The sequence below is a fragment of the Cupressus sempervirens genome, chromosome 9 (assembly GCF_028749045.1).
Source record: "Cupressus sempervirens isolate cs-2001-9-10 chromosome 9, ASM2874904v1, whole genome shotgun sequence".
In the NCBI taxonomy this organism is placed as follows: domain Eukaryota; kingdom Viridiplantae; phylum Streptophyta; class Pinopsida; order Cupressales; family Cupressaceae; genus Cupressus; species Cupressus sempervirens.
In genome coordinates, this window is record NC_143126.1 from 359851002 (window position 1) to 359872082 (window position 21081).

At 35.0% G+C, this 21081-nt stretch overlaps 1 protein-coding gene across 1 annotated transcript in view; it reads left to right on the top strand.

The window, feature by feature from the left end:
* LOC149538782 (MADS-box transcription factor 6-like) overlaps positions 1–21081 on the top strand; it is a 265623-nt gene that overhangs the window by 219111 nt on the left and 25431 nt on the right. The window lies entirely within an intron of this gene.

Consider the following 21081-nt stretch of genomic DNA (forward strand, 5'->3'; position numbering starts at 1 on the left):
CTGAAGACTCTGATGTGTGTCACAACTAGTTTTCTACCACACCATACCTCAAAAGGAGTCTTACCATGTAAAGTAGGATAAAGAGACATATTCAGTATGTGATTGGCATTGTTGATTGCTTCAACTTCAAGTTATGGATATAGAGACTTGGCTTGTATCATGCAACTTGCCATGGACTTAAGAGTTTGAATCCTCAATGTTGCAACATCTATCTTGTGTGGACTGAATGTTAGTGGATTCTAAATATCAATACCCTCAAGTTTTCAAAAGTGTTTAAGTCTTTTGTTCACATATCTACTTTCATTGTCTATCCTTAGAACCTTGATGGCTTTCCTTGATTTTTTTTCAACATGAGTCTTGAAGGCTAGAAACTTATCCAACACTTCATTCTTGTGATGAAGAAAGTAGACCCAACTGTACCATAAAAAGTCATCAATGAAAGTAAGTATATAGCGACTCTAGTTGACTGATGTCACTACAAAAGGACCTACTAGTACCATGTGAACCAACTAAAGAACAATTGGTGCTCTTGAAGACTTCCCTTTTGTATACTTCTCCTCTAGATGCATATCTACTAAACCTATTAAACATTCACCTATGGAAAAGTTAATTTTAGGTAGACCTTTAACCATTTTGTTTGAGCAAAGTTGTTGAAGATAGTTGAAGGAAAGATGACCAAACTTCTCATGCCATAATTGGATTTGAGAATTTTATTGTGTCAGCAAAGCTTGTGAAGGAAACTTGGGCACAAAGTGGTAGAAAGAATACAACTTTTTATCATGACTAACTTTCCCCACTACAACAAATGAATAATCTTTTAGTCTATGCACCTTTACTGAGTCAGGAAGGAAGTCAGCTTTATGACCATCTCCAAGGTGAGTGATTTGGTAGATTGAGAGGAGATTTGAACTTAGGCTTGGAACACAGAGAACATCTTTAAACTCTCCATTTTCCATTTCCACATTTCCTTTCCCTTCAACTTCCATTTTTGTATCATCTCCCACAAAGATGTTTGGCACCTTAGACTGCTTCATTAAAGAAAAATCCTCCTTTGAAGAACCCATATGAAATGAGGCACCTGAGTCAAGAATCCATTCCTTTGAAGAATTTGAATTTTTCATGAGTGCTTGCCCTTTTCCCTTTGCCTCTAATGAAGACCCTTTCTCCTTGTAAGCATTAAGTAGTGGAACATTATGTTTCTTCATGATAGACATCAACTCATCAATCTTTTTATATAACACTCATGTTCTTCATGACCCAATTTCTTGCAATAAGTACACTTTTTCTTGTCCTTATTATTGTCTCCCTTAAACTTAAGTAAAGTGTAAATAGTAAATGCTTATTTACACCAACATGATCAAGCATTCATGCATTATCAAGTTCAAGAAAGCATCCATCTTCAAGCATTCAATTCATTAAGGAGATCCATTAGTAGCCATTGAAGGATTCAAGCTCTATGGAGCCCTCTTGCTAAAGATTCATCCATTTCCATTTAAGCCTCTTCCTAATCTAGGACCCATTCAAGATTGATGTTGAAGATCTAATGCCATTGATTTGATACATCTTACATTCATTTCTACATTCATTTGGAGCATCCATACTTGTGGATTCAAGGATTTGAATCCTCCACATAAATTTTTACATAAGCAAGGTGAATAGTTCCATTTACTTTGTTTACAAATATTATTTCAATGACATTTCAAGGTTGATTCCAAACTGGGGTTTGACTAAGGAAAAGCCTCGATCCCAACAAACAACCCATTTTTCTTGCAATTACAAGTGTGGAACAGTGAATTGAAGTGTAGATTTGGACACCCTTTTTGTCAAACTCGTGGAATCTATGAATACAAATTTTGTTGGAGTAGTACAAGTCAAGGTAAACTTTTTGGGGCATAATTATGCCCTGGGGTAAGATTGTGCCCCGCTATCTAGGTCAGGGTCGACTTGACCTTAGAAAAAGAAAAAGATCTATGGGTTTTGTAGATCTTGAAATTTCGATGTAGGATCAAGGTAATCAACAGTTTCTGAGACTATTTGATAGGGTTTTCAGCCAATTTATTTTTGGAGGTAAGTACCTTTATTTCTTCATTTCAATATTAACCTCCTATATTTACATTCCATACTTTTAAAATTCAAATGTATGTGTAAAATATTGATTTAGGGTCTCTTTCATGTGCATTATTCTAAAATCTCCTATGTTTACATTCCATACTCTTATAACTCAAATGTATGTGAAAAATATGGATTTAGGGTCTCTTTCATGTGCATTATTCTAAAATCTCCTATGTTTACATTCCATACTCTTATAACTCAAATGTATGTGAAAAATATGGATTTAGGGTCTCTTTCATGTGCATTATTCTAAACCCTATTTATCCATATTTTACACTATTCATTTTGGTGAACCCAACAAGCTTACCCCCTCTATTTTGTGGAATTAGATGCCCTATTGTGTTTTTGGTTCTAGATTTCCCTTCATATTATCTTGTGTCTTTACCTTCCCTATACATTTTGGTGAACCCGTTTAAAAAAACTCTTTCTTTTTGGTGTTAGATTTAAATTTTGTATTTCTTTCATTTCCATTTCAAAATTACAAAAAAAAATTCCAAAATTTCTTTAAAAATACAAAAGCATTTACATGCTTTTAGTATTTCAATATGTATGATTTTTTTTTTTTGAATACTTTTATGAGGCTTTTATTGTAAAAGAGGATAGATTCCCTAATGAGGTACATGGTAGTGAGGATGAAAATGGTTTAGATAAGATCTCCATTGATACTATTCCTATTTTACACTCCTTCACAACCTCTCCAATTGACTTTTACCTTAGGGTGTGTACATGGTTGGCTTCATGTTCCACAATTTAATTTAATATTGATAAACCTAAAATGATATTTCCTAGTGTGTGTGATGTTGCTTTTTCCTCTTTTGAATTATCTTGTAAGGACATATTAGAGCAAGAAAATGACTTTAATCTATCTCTCTATCATATTTCTCTTTATGGACATGAGTTGAGGATTGATGTTAATTTTTCTCCTAATATATGTCCTTTCTATGAGCTTATTTTAGAATATAATTTGTCTTCTTTCCCCTTGAGGGATCAATCTTTAGTGATTTATGGTGCTTCTACAATTTGCTTTATTGATAGGGATGATAATTCACCTATTTGGGATGAACCTTTGGATTTGGATGTTGATTACTCTCTTCCACATGAAACCATTGTGGATGATTCTATGGATAAAGACATTGATCTATCCCCTCCTCATAAAGAATATTTGGTACAAGAGAATTTATCAATAGACTATATATTCATATATGATGATAACTCTTTTTCTAAAATACACTCTCCTTATGTAGACATTTTAGTGAAAGAAGACGACATTATAGATGCTTTACCTCCATTTGAGATTCCTTCTAGTGATGAGGAATTAGTGAAGAATGATATGATTTCCCTTAATTATCTTAGTGATTATCTTATGGAGAATCAAGATCCTTTCTCATCTCCTCTTAGGATATCTTCTTTACTTCCTTCTTCTGAATTTTTTTGTAGTGTTGAGATGACTAACATGGTTTATCCAGAACCTTTGATGACTATCAAAGGTTGTCCTCACATTACTATCAAAGGAAAATCTATGGAGTCTTTAGAATCTTTTAGTGACCAAGGTTCTATAGCCCACACATATCATACAAGGAGTAGCCTTCAACCTAATCTAGTGGTTTCTACTTCATTGCCACCTTCTCAACCCATTCTTCCTCCTCCACCCTATCTTCCTAGCAAGGAGTGTGATTTGATAAACCAATTACAAAATACTCCTACCAAGTTTTCTTTATGGTATCTTCTTCAAACTTCACCTACCTACTATGAAACCTTATAAAAAAACTCTAGCAATTCTTCCCACTCCACCTCCTAATCAAGAGAACATCAGTAACTTCTTACAATGCATGCATATTACCTTGAGTGCTTTTGAAATTGTATTTAATCAAAAGGATTTATATTCTAAAGAAGTTCAAAATCAATATGATTCTCTTATGGTGGTTGTTACTATTGGAATTTGCAAGTAGGAAGATTTACTTCAGGGGGGGTCAATCAGAAGTAACTAATTTTAGCCCTATTTAAAATCTTTTAGCTGATAACATTCACATGCATCTAATTCATCTAATGAACATAAAATTAAAGTCATGCATAAAAATAGATAACACACAAATTTGGTAACCCAGAAACCCTCCAAAATGAGAAGGTAAAACTGGGGTGGGGATGACACCCACAAAGTATCACTGCAACAATATGTAACTATTCAAGGTTACAAAGTTTGACCACTTCCAATAGTTTTTCCTGTGAAAGGCCTATCCTATTAAAGACTTTACACCCTCTTAAAAGTAACCTGGTTAAAGGATTTAACTACCCTGCTAAAAGTAGGCATAGTTAAAGGACTTTAGTACATTCACTTGGAATGCCACCCTGTTAAAGGATTTACAAATGGTTGCTAAGCCAACCTAAGTCCATAGGATTTTCATTCCTAATACAATTTCTAGAGAGTATTAGAAAGTCTTGACCTGATGACTTGCAATCCTCAATTGCTAATTCCAAATCCTTGTTCTGCTCTGATTGCTCTGATCCTTACTTGATCTAATATGTCACTCTTTGAAGTTTTGATACTCTATTCTTGATCAACTAGATTCTGCAATGTTTCTTTGTTCTTCACTAAGTCTTTTCACCCTTTTGCACTTCGCTATAATTCACCCATACAATTCTCTCTCATGCATCTCTATTGCATAATGGGGTATCATCCTCCTGTTAAAGATTTCAAAGACTTAGGATTAGGTATGAATCTATGATCACTATTAAATCTTTATTTCCTACTCATTTCTTGCACTTTTCCTATTGGTTGTATTCCTTCTCCATTTTTCTTATTGGTTGCATGTTGATTACATAGGTAATTCAAAAGATTTGATCTTATCTTCAAGATCCTTTGAGATTCATCCTGTATCGGCTTCAAAAAATGGTTTACATCTGAGTTTGTGAAGGCATAAACTCATATGTTGATTCTATATTACTCGGCACTTACTAGTTGTTGATGCTCAGCACATATAGAAATTCTAGCTCACTCGGCTCCTATAGTAATTATGTTTCACTCGGCATCTATACTCTACTCAACACCTATAGTGACTGAGCATGTGAACTTCACTTGGCACCTAAAGTTCACTCGGCACCTATTGAATTCTCTTTCTTGGCACACATTGTAGCTCGACTTATATATTATACTCAACATCATCTTGAGAATTGGTTAAGTGTGTTGACACTCAATTATCAAAACCAATCTGAGACTAACAATCTCCCCTTTTGACATTAGTGGCAAAAAATCTTAACTAAACATTATGAATCTGATCTCTATGAGTATACTATATATATATATATATTGGCATAAGTACAACACTTCAAAAACTTGTTGAAAATTTTGTATACCTCAAAATCTTGTAACCCCCCTTGAGCTGATGTGCTAATTCTATAATCAAAACTCTTGTGTTGAATTTGTCTAATGTTGATGTATCTGATACTCTTTGCCTTGTCTGCCTTTGTTCCTGTGTACCCTATTTTTGCTTCCTGTACTCTATATTCATTCCCATTTCACATCCTTTTTGGCTTTGTTCCCTTATTACCATTAAATAATGTATTATCTCCCATTCTTATTCACATCTCCCCCAAAATATTATATCTTTCTATTTACACATTATATCTCCCCATTCTTATTAGATGCAATAATAAATTATCTCCTCCTTTTTGAAACTTATGTCAAAAGGTCCTAAGAATGAATAGAATACTTTTCCAAAAAAAAATTATTTACCTCCATAATCATCTTGAGAGAAGCATCCCAATAATCTAAACCAATTTTCAATGATTTGTGTTGGATAGTTGTCTCTGTTGCAAGATGTACCAGGCCTTCTAAAGTAGAAAGATTAGGATCTTTCTTTAAAAAAATTTCTACATAGGCCTATTCCTTATGGAGTACTTCTAGATGTGGAGTAATGGAGGATTGAATTTGTATTAATTTGGCCTTAATATTGGCCTCTTCTGCTGTCAATATAGCTAACTCTTTTTGTGTGTGAAGCATAGTTGTAAAATGCTACTCACTCTAAGCTGGATCTTTGGGTAGTTGTGTTCTAGAAATCTTGAGATTTCTTTCCAAGCTCAATATGCTTTGGCTAGTTTCTTGTGTGAAATATGATGAATCACATAACTTAGAGTATAATGAGAATACATGCCCAAGTACTATTTTTTACCTTTTCAATCTTCTTAGTCAATTCTACTTCTAAAAGTACTATTCATTAGATATATTTTCATTGACTTTCATCTAAAACTTCTTTTCTGACCTTTCTAATGATTTAACATTAGTTTTAGGGTCTTCAATTTGTACCTAGTCCACTATGTTGGACAATTGCTCCCATATGGGTTGGAATTCATTAGGTACTTGCAAGCTAAATGCATCAAGAAATATTTCTTTGATTTCTACAGGTTCTTGCTTCTATCTATACTCATTTATGACTATCTCTTGTCTCTTCCTTCTCTCAACTTCCTCTTACACTTCATTTATCTATGCTAGGTTCATATTTCTTGAGTCATAACTAGGTATGACTATTTATTCATCAAGTGCAGGGTCTCCATAGTGAAGTACCCTTGCAATCTTGGTGGAGCTTGAGCCTAGTGCTGAAATCTGCAAAGGTATTGCATCAGTGCTCAACTTTTTGGTAGGAGTCCCCGAGGTAGGCAAGTTTGCCAACATCTATATAGCCTCCTACTCATTTTCTTTAGGGGTTCTCTCCTCTTATTTCTCTTCTTCTCTACTGCCTTGATCAATAATGATTATTTGAGGAGGTGCACCTTGTCTTTGTGCAGTAGGAACATCCTATCCTATTTGTTCATTTGTTGGCTCCTCGACAGTTGTTGTGACTGTAACTGTATTATCAACCTTAGCAATTTTATCATGTGCTTCTTGCTCTTTAGGTTGATTTGTTGTAGTTGTGGGAGGTTGTGTAGGTGGTTCTTGATTTTTTCCTTCTCCTTTGTTATCTCTACTATAGCCTTTTGCAATTCATCCACACTCACCAAAATTATATTAGTACATAGTTTTGATTTCAGTGTAGTTTGGTGAAGGATCTTTTTGAGATCCTTTGCAGTTAAAGGATTGATGTTCTGACCTGAGGTGTTAGGAACATCCTTTACAATTACTATTTCTATAGGTGTTGTATGTGGAGGACTTGGTGGTGGTAGTTGGGTGTCTTGGACACTCTATTCTGGTTGTTGCTCTTCAATTTTTGCCTCTTCACCCTATGTTTTCTCCTTTGTTTCTTCTTCTTTCTCTTTCTCTACCTCTTCCTCTTTCTCATTTTCCTCTTCTTCTTCATCATTTCTCCCTTCAAATGGGTCTTCTTGCCCTTCCTGGACTATTGTTAATCCATATATTAATTTCCACATCTACGTGGACTTTTGCACAACATCTTCTATTTGATTCTACAAAATTCTAAAGGCTCTATATTTGGGTGCAAATTTTCTCCCATATTTCTTGCTAGCCTTTGTAATTTGACCTTTAGTTAGGTCTGGCATTACACAACCCAATGTAGACTCTCTTATTTCCTTTTCCATTTTAAGACAATAATGCAATTTATTTTCAATTAATGAGCTTAGCTCCTTAGGCATTGAGTTGTCTAGTTCAAGTTGGGTAATCTTGAACTTAGCCATCATAGTGTACATGGACTCTACCACTATGTTTTGTTGTTCCTTTGAAAACTTATTGAAATCAATGGTCTTTAGACTAGTTAAGTCAACATTGTCTCTAATTTTATTGCAAATGCTTTCCAATTTAGATGTGGTAGAACATCTTACCAATCTAAATTGCTCTTCATCAGACTTTGTTCTTTCTTCATCTGATTTAGGAGGTGCAACATACTTTCTTCTCTTCTTCTACTCTATAAGTCCTCCTTATTTTGTAGTCATCTACTTCACTTTTTCCTTTGCCACCTGATTTGTAGCCCTGGTATTAGCCCTTGTAGTTGGCTTGGCTAAGCTTGGCTTTGTAGCTCTCTTCTCTCCCTTGGGTTGTGCAGCTAGCTATTTTTGAGCTTTTCTTTTCTTTGGCTCAACCATGGGTGCTTCTTGCTTGGCACCTTCCTCCTCTTCTACATCCTCCCCCATACCTTGGGTTATAGCAATTCACCTCTGACCTTGCTCCTCTTCATCATCCTTGGCTTCTTCACCTGCTTCCTGTGTTGCTTCTATAGTGCCTTCCCCAAATTTAGCTTTTAATTTCTTGACAAGTTTATTTGTCTTTTTCAATGTGGAGGTAGTCTTGAACTCCATATCCGCTTTTGATCTCATCATGTCATAGGTTCCAAAATGTGGTGCATCCTTGTATATTTCCTCTACTAGTAATGCAGTTATTGCTACTAATGCTTCATCTATGTTTATTTGATACCCAAGAGGTCTTAACCATCTCACTCTTGGTATGGCATCTTGAATGTATGTATAGTCAATATCTACAAGAAAACATACATCATTTACATGTTTCTCTACTAAGGAAATTGGAATTCTTAGCCTTTACTTCATTGACTTCTTAAAGTCTTCAAAATAGCTAGTCATTAAGGTCTCAAAATTAGCTCCCATCTGCTCTATGTATTCATTAACTTGAGCTATTATTGATCTATTTGCTTTCCATGCAACTTTTCCAAAGGAAGGAAATTCATTTTGAACATAAAAGAATATACAAATCAAAATAACACCAAATTTGCATTGGGCTCCGTTGGTTCTCCTGATAGCTACTAGATTTTCATTAATTTTTTGCAGTTGCAGTTCTGAAAGATCATAAGTATGATCCTTCTTTATTAGTTTATAACCAACATCCACTACAATGCAAGGCACACTATTGAGTCTACTGGATTGGTAGAATTAATGTGCAATGACTTTAATAGCAAAATCAACAAGAGGGTCTTGAATGGTATCAATTGTCATCCCTCTCTTGTTCCATTTGACACCTATATTTTTCTCAATTGCCTCTTTGGAATCACTCCTAAGGGCTTTTGGCTGATCTAGGGTTGGGTACCCTATCACTCTATGAACAATTCTCTTTGTGAATTTTATTGGGCCATCCTCCAACCATAAGCTTCCATCATGTATTCGGCTTAACACTAGTTTGATCCATTCAGTTTTGAAAATGGTGGGGAATTCTAGGGCTCGCGTCAAACCCTTCTTCTCAACAATCTAGTATTCATCCTTTAACACTCCATTTTCACATAGTCTATCATAGGCTTCCCTCATTTCATGTCAACTGTGGCTCCAATCTTGCAATTATAGCATCTCCTAACATCTTGAACCATTACAACCTTGGGGGGTATGACAGATAGGGCTCTAGTTGGGTCATTATTATATGCTACCTCTGGTATCGGATGGAAATTTGGTTGTTTGACCTCATTGGACACTAGCCAGACTTTGAAAGATTCCTTCTCTTGAGTTTTCCTAGAGCTAGAAGCCATTTTTGCAATTCTAGGGTTTTAACACAAAGAAAATATTAAACTGTGTAACTTGACACAAATGTAAATACCCCAAGATCAATGAAAGCATGCTGAAATACTGTTGAAATCTACAAAGGCACTAGATTCTATGCTTTGGACCTGCTCTGCAATATTTCTCATCTTTGCTCTTTGTTCGTGATGAGGAAAAATGATCAAAAACATGATAATATACCCTATTTTTATTGCATTTAATGCTTAGTGCATTTATAGTTGTCCACTTAGCTTTTGAAAGATTATACATTACTTAGCTTTCATTGCCTATCCACCACTCAGCTTCCACAGGAGTATTCCTTTACTTGGCTTCAACTAAATATTTCTTCTTCACTCAGCTTCCACTACTAACTCAGCTCCTACTAATCATTCAGCTCCTACTATTTTGACAATCAACTCGACATGTATTGGAATTTTACTCAGCATCTAAGGGCAACTTAGCAATACTTGCAAAATCTTGAAAATTTTAACTTTGCATCTCTATTCATGTTGATCTCTTCTTTTTAGTAGTTTCTTGTTTTAGGAACTGATGTATGATAAAGCTTTATAAATCAGTTCCTTGTGCCTTTTCTTTGGTTAGTTTAATGAAGTGTGACCACTTGACCTATTAGGTAAAGTGATCCCTTCATTTGATGTTCTACACCGATTTTTCTTCTTCCATATCTTATTCATTTCTCCTTTGATGTGTTCAACATCTACCTTCTCTTTTCCTTTTTTGTTCTTTGAATTAAGTGCCTTTTACCTTGTTGGGCAATTCCTACTAACATAACTAGCCTTCAAGCAACTGAAAAATGTGGTTTGGCTCAACCATCTACTATAGTTCCCTATGAAATGTGTCCTTATGTAGCTTTTAGGAATGTGTCCATATTCCTGACAATAATGATAGCTATACTTGGTGTTTTAGTCCCAAATGTAGTGATGTCCATGGTTACCTTTCCTTGTTGCCTGATTTGGTGTCCACATAGGCTTTGATCTACACTCAAAAGCTCTATGTCCATACTTCTTGCAATTGTAGCAGTGATCTTCAAATTTTGGTGTTCTGATAGTCCTAGTCCTATAGTTGTGTGCTTGATGTCCTTTCTTTTTGCACTTATGAAAATGACTTGCATTCTTAGGTTTTTCATGCTGATGGGAATTCTTGCTCCTACACACATTAGAGGTATGTCCCTTTTTATCACTGAAATGACAAGTAGATTTAGTGTTCTTACCTTTGTTACTCTTTTCTTCTGCAGTCTTGGATGACTCTTCTTGTTCAATGCTGGTGTATCCTAGTCCTAAAGTATCATTACTAGCCCTTGGTGACCTCAGTAGTTGGTCAAAGTACGTGATGGCCTCATTAGGTTTGTTGAAGCTCTCTACAATCTCCTTCTCTATTTTCAAGTCATTTTGTAGTTGTTTATTTTGCATATTTAGTGTAGAGATCTCAATATCCTTGATATTCAATTCATGATGTGCATTCATCATCTAACTCAGGGTGTCTAACTACATGTTTGAAATTCTTTCAAGCTCAATTGACTTTTCTTCCAGTCTATTGGAAAGGTTTATCTTGTCTTCTTTTAGCATAGTCGTGTCTTCAATGGCTCTTTTCTTCTGTTTAGTCACCTCACAAAGAATCATAGCTTGTGATTCTTGTTCAAGCTTGAGTGTTTTGATTTCTTCTACTTGAGCTCTATTCTTCTCCATTATGTCTACTATTGCTGCATCAAAGTCTTTGGAATCTCCATTTGAAAATTGGTTTGAGGTGTCAATCTCCTTGTACTATGTATTATTCTAAGCTATGGCAATCTCTCTTCTTCTCTTTAAGGATTTTCTCAGCTCTTCTCTGGCTTCTTCCAAAGCATGTAAAACAAGTTGTATATCAATTGCCTAATTATTCCAGATCTTTTCTCCAAGCTATAGGCTCCTTCTTGTGAAAACTAGGCTCTGATATCAATTGTTGGAATTTACAAGTAGGAAGATTTACTTCTAAGAGGGGGGTGAATCAGAAGTAACTAATTTTAACCCTATTTAAAATATTTTATCTGATAACATTCACATGCATCTAATTCATCTAATGAACATAAAAGTAAAGTCATGCATGAAAACAAATAACACACAAATTTGGTAACCTAGAAACCCTCCAAAATTAGAAGGTAAAACTAGGGTGGGGATGACACCCACAAAATATCACTGCAACAATATGTAATTGTTCAAGGTTACAAAGTTTGACCACTTCCAATGGTCTACCCTATGAAAGGCCTATCCTGTTAAAGACTTTACACCCTGTTAAAAGTGATCTATTTAAACGATTTAACTACCTTGCTAAAAGTAGGCCTCGTTAAAGGACTTTAGTACATTCACTTGGAATGCCACCCTGTTAAAGGTTTTACAAATGGCTGCTAAGCCAACCCAAGTCCATAGGATTTTCATTCCTAATATAATTGCTAGAGAGTATTAGAAATTCTTGAACTAATAACTTGCAATCCTCAATTGTTGATTCTAGATCCTTGTTCTACTCTGACTGCTCTAATATTTTCTTGATCTGATATGTCACCCTTCAAAGTTTTGATACTTTGTTCTTGATCAACTGGATTTTGTAATGTTGCTCTATTCTTCACTAAGTCTTTTCACCCTTTTTCACTTCATTATAATTCACCCATACACTTCTCTCTCGTGCATCCTCTATTGCATAATGGGGTATCATCCTCCTTTTAAATATTTTGAAGACTTAGGATTAGGTATGAATCTATGATCAATATTAAATCTTCATTTCCCACTCATTTCTTACACTTTTGCTACTGGTTGCATGTCTTCTTCATTTCTCTTATTGGTTGCATGTTGATTACATAAATAATGCAAAAGATTTGATCTTATCTTCAAGATCGCTAGCTTCAAAAATGGTTTACATCTGAGTTTGTGAAGGCACAAACTCATATGTTGATTCTATGTTACTTGGCACTTACTAGTTGTTGATGCTCGACACATATATAAATTTTGGCTCACTCAATTCCTATAGTAATTCTATTTCACTCAACATCTATACTCTGCTCGGCACTTATAGTGACTCAGTACTTGAACTTCACTCGGCACCTAAAGTTCACTCAACACCAATTGAATTCTCTTGCTTAGCACACACTATAGCTTGGCTTCTATATTATACTCAACATCATCTTGAGAATTGGTTAAGTGTGTTGATACTCAATTGTCAAAACCAATCTGAGACTAACAATTACTATCAATAAAAGTAGCATTCATAGAACCTTGATTGATAATGGAGTTGGGCTTAATGTCTGTAGCATGGACATGCTCAAAGCAATTAATGTTGATCTTTCAACTATTCAACCTGACAATGTTTCTATACGTGGCTTTGATAACATTTCTAAGAACACTTTGGGAATCATTACCTTACCTATCAAAGTAGGTCCATTTATCTTGAATACACCTATTCATTTTATGTTTGGTCCTCTCAGTTATAACCTTATTTTGGGTAAACCTTGATTTCATGAGATGCATGCTATCCCTTCCACCCTTTACCGTAAAGTCAAGTTACAACATGATGTATAAACTTCATGCAAATGATGTACTAGATCCTTATTTGATTATTCAAACCCACACTACTCTTATTTCTAATTGTAATCCTTCTTCCTCTAATGCTCTTCTTGGTGATGATTGGGGAACCTTGGATTTTACTCCTACCTTTACTAGAGAGTATAAGGTTTATGATCTTGATTTTATGAAGCCACAAAGAGAGTTTGAACAGTGATTTTTTTTACTTCTAAAGCTCTTCATAACAATTTTATTTTTGCTTCTATCCATAATGAAACCGTCAAACCTACTAATGATGACATAGTGACTACTGAAGTTATATTGACTCCTTCTGATATGGCTTCTCATTATGGTCCTAATTATCATTTCCTAGTTAAACAAGGATTTAATGGTCAAGCATGTGGAAAGCATAAACAAGGAATTTAAATTCCCTTACAAAATAGGGGGCATGAGCATTCTCATGGATTGGGATTCAATCCTCAATAACAAATCAATGTTAACAACATCTTAAATAACACTTCAAAACATGATAAAATTGTGAAGGATTTTGACCAAGAAGTTATTTTGCCTAAACTCCTTTGTTCTAAGATGATTTCTAGACCTAAATGCAAAAAGGAACGTAGTCCACACTTGAAGACTCTTCCTTTTTGTTTATATCATAGATTTCATGATCACTCTACTATGAATGTCAAGCTTTGTATTATAAGATTAGGCAGCTCATTGATATTAAGGTTATTTATGTATCATGTGGCAATGAGTTGTTTTTCAATCTTGTTTTCTCTAAATAACATTTATGTTCCTATTATGGAGCTCTATATTATGTAAACAATGTTAGCCTAATCTTTGGGGGCTCATTGTTTGGTATAGTGTTGTGAGCAATACAATAGGTCCCCTTCCATTTTTTTTCCTACACTTGGGGGGTAAAGATGCCATCTCTTTCTTTTATGTCTTTTTGGGATCCACTTTTCCTTGATTAAGAAATATTTATCTATTATGTGATATTTGATCATATATGAAAATTATGGTTTGTAACAAGGATCTATGTCCTTGATCATAACTTATTTCATTGTTTGATATTGGGTTTCCATGGTTGATAAATCTCTCACCTTGGAAGCTAAATAGTGTGTTATCCCTCATGAGGGTTACTTTTTTCTTCTTGCATGATATCTCTTTGCATTCGTCCCTTCCATGGCCTCATGGGATTAGTGACCTTCTTGGCTTGGATTGGATGTTGTCTATGGATATTGTCTTGATGTTAAAGAAGGCTTTATCCTTTTTTTTAATTTCCTTAACATGTCAAAATAGTATTTATTTTTGTCATCTTAAGGAGGGCAGCATATATATGGCCTCCCTTGTTCTATATTATCCAATTTTTTTCTAACCTTTTTTTGTAGCATGCTAAATCTTGGAAGGTAACACACATAAGTTGCTAAATCTTGAAGAGACAGACATTTTTAATTTTAAATATGCTAAATCCTTAAAAGGTAATGCATAAGTTGCTAAATCCTAAAGAGATACACATTTTACAAATGTATTCTATGGTGATATGAGAATATGGATCCATGGGTACTTTATGAAGCGATTAGAAGAGGCACAACATACATGCACAAAGCCACCAGAAGGTGCACAAATTTATGGGGTGACTATCAAGTGCTTTCTTGGTGGGCCATCCTATACTTTTTGTGGTTTACACTAAGATAAACACATCTTACTAGGTGAGCTAGCCACTCCTCTCTCCCTATTCTCTCTCTTTTCTACAGATGTCACTCTTATTGTAATCTTGGAGTTAAAAAAGACTTGAGCCACTAGGGGTTTGAGGATTCTTTTGTCCCTTTGATTTTAAATAAGATTTTTTTTTCATTATGATCTACTTTCCCAAGAGTTTGCATTGATTCCATACACTTGCTATAGTGGGGGCTAAATATATCATCTTAAAATGAAAGCACTTCCATGTTAAGAGTGTTTAGCCCTCTGAGCAAGTGGTCTAGGTCATATTAAGCACCTTGAATGGGTATTTGACTTGGATTTGGATTTTTCCCTATTTTATCCCCTTTTCCACTTTCTTTCTGCACTTTTCTAGCATTCTAGACTAAGACCCTAAGATTTTTCACCTCAAGGTCAAGGTCAACCTCAACCCTAACCTAGGGAAAGGATGACCTCATCCTTAACCCCAGGTTCAAATTTCAAAGTTTCATGATTTTTGGATGTTGGGTTTTGGAAAGAATTGATTTTCAGCTTTCGAGTCAGTTGTTTTGGTCTCTAAAATGGTAAACTCTAAAATTTCATTTAATCTAGGTCCATTTCTTGGAGTTAAGGTTAATTGGGAATTAATGCTTCCATGTCGGCCTTCTCTAGAAGTTTGTACCTTAGATCTCTATATAAGGAAGCCTTCTTCCCTCTTTTTCTAAGAAAAAAAGGCATAAGGAGATGAGATGAAGTTATACTCTTTCATAATCAAGAATTCAAGCATTATCAAGTTCAAGCAAGCATCCATCTTCAAGAATTCAATTCATCAAGGAGATCCATTAGTATCCACTGAAGGATTCAAGCTCTATGGATCCCTCTTGATAAAGATTCATCCATTTCTATTCAAGCCTCTTCCTAATCTAAGATCCATTCAAGATTGGTGTTGAAGATCTAATGCCATTGATTTGAGACATCTTATATTCATTTGGAGCATCCATACTTGTGGGTTCAAGAATTTGAATCCTCCATAAGGATTTCTACATAAGCAAGGTGAATAGTTTCATTTACTTTGTTTATACATATTATTTCAAATTAAATTTCAAGGTTGATTCCAAACTAGGGTTTGACTATGGAAAACCCCCCATCCAAAAAAACAAATCACTTTTCTCATGGGTACAAGAGTAGAACATCAAATTGAAGTGCAGATTTAGATACCCTTTTCGACAAACTTGTGAGATCCATGAACGGAAATTTTGTTAGAGTAGTATAGGTTAAGGTCAACTTTTTGGGGCATAATTGTGCCCTAGGGTAAGATTGTGCCCCACTATCTGGGTCAAGGTTGACCTAACCTTTGAAAAGAAAAATATTTTTGGGTTTTGTAGATCTCACAGTTTTAATTGAGGAAAATGGAAATTGATAGTTTTCAAGACTATTTGACAAGTTTTTTAGTCGATTCTTTTTTGGATGTGAGTACCTTTATTTCTTCATTTCAATATTAATCTCCTATACTTACATTCCATACTCTTACAATTCAAATGTTTGTGTAAAATATGGATTTAGGGTCTCTTTCATGTGCATTATTCTAAACCCTATTCATCCATATTTTTCACTATTCAAATAGAGTACTAGCTACCCTAAGACAGGTAAAGGTTTTGAACTAAATGTAGTAGGCATCAATCTATGTGGTCTTGGTTTTCGCCTCTATTGACATTCTTTTTGAAAAATCACCTTATATGAACCTGATGATTGTGAAGATAAAACTGTCATTCATTAGTCTATATTTCACACTTTGCAATGGGAGCTTCTTCTTCACCAATTATGGATATACCACATAGGGCCAAGCATTTGCATCCTACATGCTCCCCTTTTTGTAGAGGCCTAGGCAGTCTATGTTTCTAACCACCTATAGATACACCATGTATGATTTCATGTAGAAATGTGGGTTGGCTTTGATAGCTACAAGTTTCTCATCCAAGTTGTCACTTAGGATGGTAGCCCAATTGGCATCTTTGTCATTTTGATCATTTCTATGAAGTGAGCCATCCAAGTTTGAAGGTGTCCTATTGGAGGAAGTCTCATAACTCTACTCAAAAGCACAATTGCATATTTGATGTCATCCTTCATATATCCCCTTGTCATATCAACTTTATCAACTCTATGGCCCACTAGTGTTCTATTTATCAGGAAGGAGTATTGCACTATTTCAAGTGCTTCTTTCATATTATCCTTATACCATCATTCTAATATGTGGTAGTTAATCTATAAATATTGATCTACCCTTTGGAGATGGAGTAATTTCTCAATGTTCCTAGGTTAGAGGTTTAGGACTATCTCTCTTGTCACACTCTTAGTGACCTTCTTGTCAACCACATAGTGATCTGCAAGGGTCATTATCAGTTTAGAGGATTGAAATAATGTTGGATGTGATGTTGCATTGACAAGGCATGATCAAATGAGTGTTGACACCATTGCATATCTTTCTTTAGGTTTATTACAAATCGTGAGAAACACATTCCAGTCTATATACCCAAGTTTTGTGTTTCTAATCTTAACATGTTGATCTTGAAACCTTGATTTCCTTGGTGTCCCTTGGTACTTGAATGCTACTAGTTTTAGAGCTATCTTTTCTACCATTTAAGAGGATGATAATGTTATCTTATCTATACAAGAGAAACAATCATTAGTTGGAAGGTAGAATTTGACATAAAACAGACTCTAAATGACTCCAAAATTGGTGAAAATTAGTCAAAACATGAAAAAAGGAAGTCCATTCCCCCCAAAATGGTTTTGCATACATGTCAACACACCTAGTGCACCCTTATAGGTGCATAGGTACACTACTTTAGCCCTTGAATGGCTTATATCCATAATTGTGCACCTGTGCATGTTCACATCTAGGTAAGGTATCCACATGCACACATTCACATGGCAAGTTTGAGGGGGGAAGCTATGTTTATCTTTTGGCCATGAAGTTGCACACATGCACACCTTATGGAGGTGTGAACACTTCATCATGCCTCCAGAGGCTTAGTGTTTTGCTCTTGATATTTTGTGTTATGGGAAAGTGCACACATGTGCACCTTATGGAGTTGCACATGTATGCACCTTCCTTAAGTGTAAGTGTCTTAGGTTTTAAGTCTCGCTTTGGGTTTTGGGTTTTTTTTATTTTTTCATAGGTGCACATGTGTGCACCTTCATGTTGATTTTGACCTTAGTGTTGATGTGGTGTAGGATGAATAGCAGTGGAGAAGCACGTAGTAACAAGAGTGCAAGTGCACTTAGGAGGGGAAGCGAAGAACAAGTAAGAAGGAGAAGGGGGGTATGGGGTCTTATATGGACCTTAGACATAGTGTGCACTTTTGCAGGTGTACACCTTTATAGGTGTGCACCCTCCAAAGTTGTGTAGGTGTGTATGTGTGCATTTCTAGAAGGAGGTGCAGTGTGCACTATGCACTAAGCGCACATGTGCTAGTACGCACTTAAAAATAATTAAGGTTAAAATATCATATTTCCTCCATTTTTAATTTCCTAGGCCTTTCTAGTCCAGTATAGGGTTTTGAACTAGACTCTTAGGGGAGTCTAAAAGAGACCCAGACTTCAAACTAGGAGCTTGGGAGGAAAAAATTTACTAGGGGGTCCATATTTCTAGGAGAAATGAGTCATGCATTGCAAGACCACAACATCACTTAGTGAATTTTAACCTTTTTTAGACCCATTTTTTGCTTTCCCTTTTCCCACTATAGAAATTTTTTCATGTTTTACCTCACATTCCTAACTCTTGTTGGCCCCATTGACAGGACTTAGTCTAAACTACTCTAGAGTGAAATCACTCCATAGTTGATCCCAACTCAATAAGGTGCCTTTTCCTCTAAAAAATTGAACAAAGACATCTCACTACTTAGTAAACCCATTTAGGGCTATTCGTACTAGCTAATCATCATTTGGGCTATCTCTAATTGTTGTTAACTCACTGTTTAACTTGAGACATCTTTGCCTAGTGAGGTAACTTGTGACATCTTTGCCCTTGTTCATCCAAGTATTCTTCAATTTTTCTCTGAGAATCTACTTCTTGTTGGTGGTAGTATTATGGTATAGATTCAAAATGGTGACCCAAATTTTCTTCATTGTATCTAACTCTAACATATATAGAACAATATGCTCCTTGACACCATCAAGGATTATCCTCCCTACCTTAGCATTGTCATTTTTGTATGCTGCAAGTTATGTTGTATCTATAGGTAAAACTACAATATTGGCAACATAATTCTTGATGACATTCTATTCAAGCAATAAAGAAATTTTGGCCTTCCAAACACCAAAACATGAGGCATCATCCAATATGTCCTAATCTCTCAAACCAAATGAAGCCATCTCAAGGGATAAAAGCAATAATATTTCTAAAGAGGTCAAACTAGGTTTTATAAATCCTTAATTTTCTTTCCTAGGGAGAATCTTTTCTATCCTCAACATAGCTTTGATACTATGTGAAAATTCTATTGCAGTCATTGATTATTAATCTCCTATCTTAAAAATATTATTTAACTACCAATTCTAATTCACAACTAATATTGAAAAATAACACAACTACAACTTCACCAATAAAAATATGAAAAGAAATAAGTAGTGCAATGACCCAATATTTATGAATAAAATATTCCTAGAAATCCTCTAAGGGAAAACCAAATCTGCACATGAGAAATATATTAAACTTCAGCAAACTAAGAGTTACAAACTTATTTCCCTCACACTAGAAAAAATTCAATAATCTCCTAATTTATCCTTCTACTATCCCCAACACTATTATTGTGCCCTTACTAACAATGCAAGACTATTTTCTATCACTAAAAATTCATTTGTTGACATTTCAAATGCTTCTACAAGCCCCCTAACCCCCTAGACTACTTTCATTAGAAAAACAATGGCCAAGATCGATTATCAGTCAATGGTTGAGGTTAAAAGCAACTTAACAACCAATAAAAATGTATTTTTCTTCCAAAAGAGGTAAATTAATTAACAAATAGATGTCCCTACTATTAGTATCAACAATACATAGAAATAATAGTTACATGCAAATATAATCAATATTGAAAAATAATAAATCGCATAGAAGAGAACACAAGACACAATGATTTAGCATGGTTTACCCAATCCCTAGGCTATGTCCACCAATAACAAGTCCACTATTATTATTACTAGTGATTACAATATACAATCACTTATAGCTCAATACCACCACAAGAAGCTACAATATCATCATACATTATGAAATCCCTAACCCTAAGCCATTTTATAAGAGTTTTTGTAATTTACAAAATTAGGGCTAGAATAAGTCGTCCAATAGAAAAATAATAGTTGACCCCCATAGAAATAGTCTAAGGGAAAACCAAGCCAAATAAACCTCAAAATCTAATTAGCCTCCATATCACAATAATATCCCACTTGGAGACAAAAAATAACCTCCCACTTGAGGATTGATCATAGCACCATTAAACCTGTAGCTCCCACTGGAATATTAAGCCACCCTAGACTCTATTGTTCTTTTATTTCATTCAGTCTAGAAGACCAACCGAAGCTGAAAAGGAGTTCAACTTCTCCCTTGTCACTGCCTTGGTAAATATATCTACTAGATTATCATCTATATGTATCTTCTCTAGCTTTAACTATCTATCATCTAAAACTAATCAAATGAAATGGTACTGCAACTGTATGCATTTTGTCTCTGAATATAGAGAAAAATTCTTTGTAATATGAATGGCACTCTAGCTATATGTAAACAAATAATTATTGCTCTATGAGTGTCCCAATTTTTCCATGATGAACTAAAGCCATGTCATCTCTGTGGTTGCCTTTGTAGTTGCAACATATTATGCCTCTGTAGTGGATAAAGCATTAACCTTCTGCAAATAAGAAATCCAACTCACTTTTGTCCCACTAACAGTAAATACATAACCTATTGTACTTCACCTAGTATCAATATCCCCTACCAAATCTGAGTTAGCATAGACCTATAAATCAATAGTAGAGCCCACAAAATGTAAACATTTACTCAATGTTCCTCTCAAATATCTGAGAATCTATTTAACTACATTCCAATGCTCAATTCTTGGATGACTCATATACCTACTAACAACTCTCATTGCATGTGCAATATCTGGCCTAGTACATGCCATGGTATATATTAAGCTCCCTATAGCTTAAACATAAGGTACCTTGGACATTCTAGCCTCCTCTTTTTGTATTTTTGGACACATCTCCTTAGTCAGTTTCAAATAACTAGGTAAAGGTGTGTTGACAACTTTAGCATTCTCCATAGAGAAAT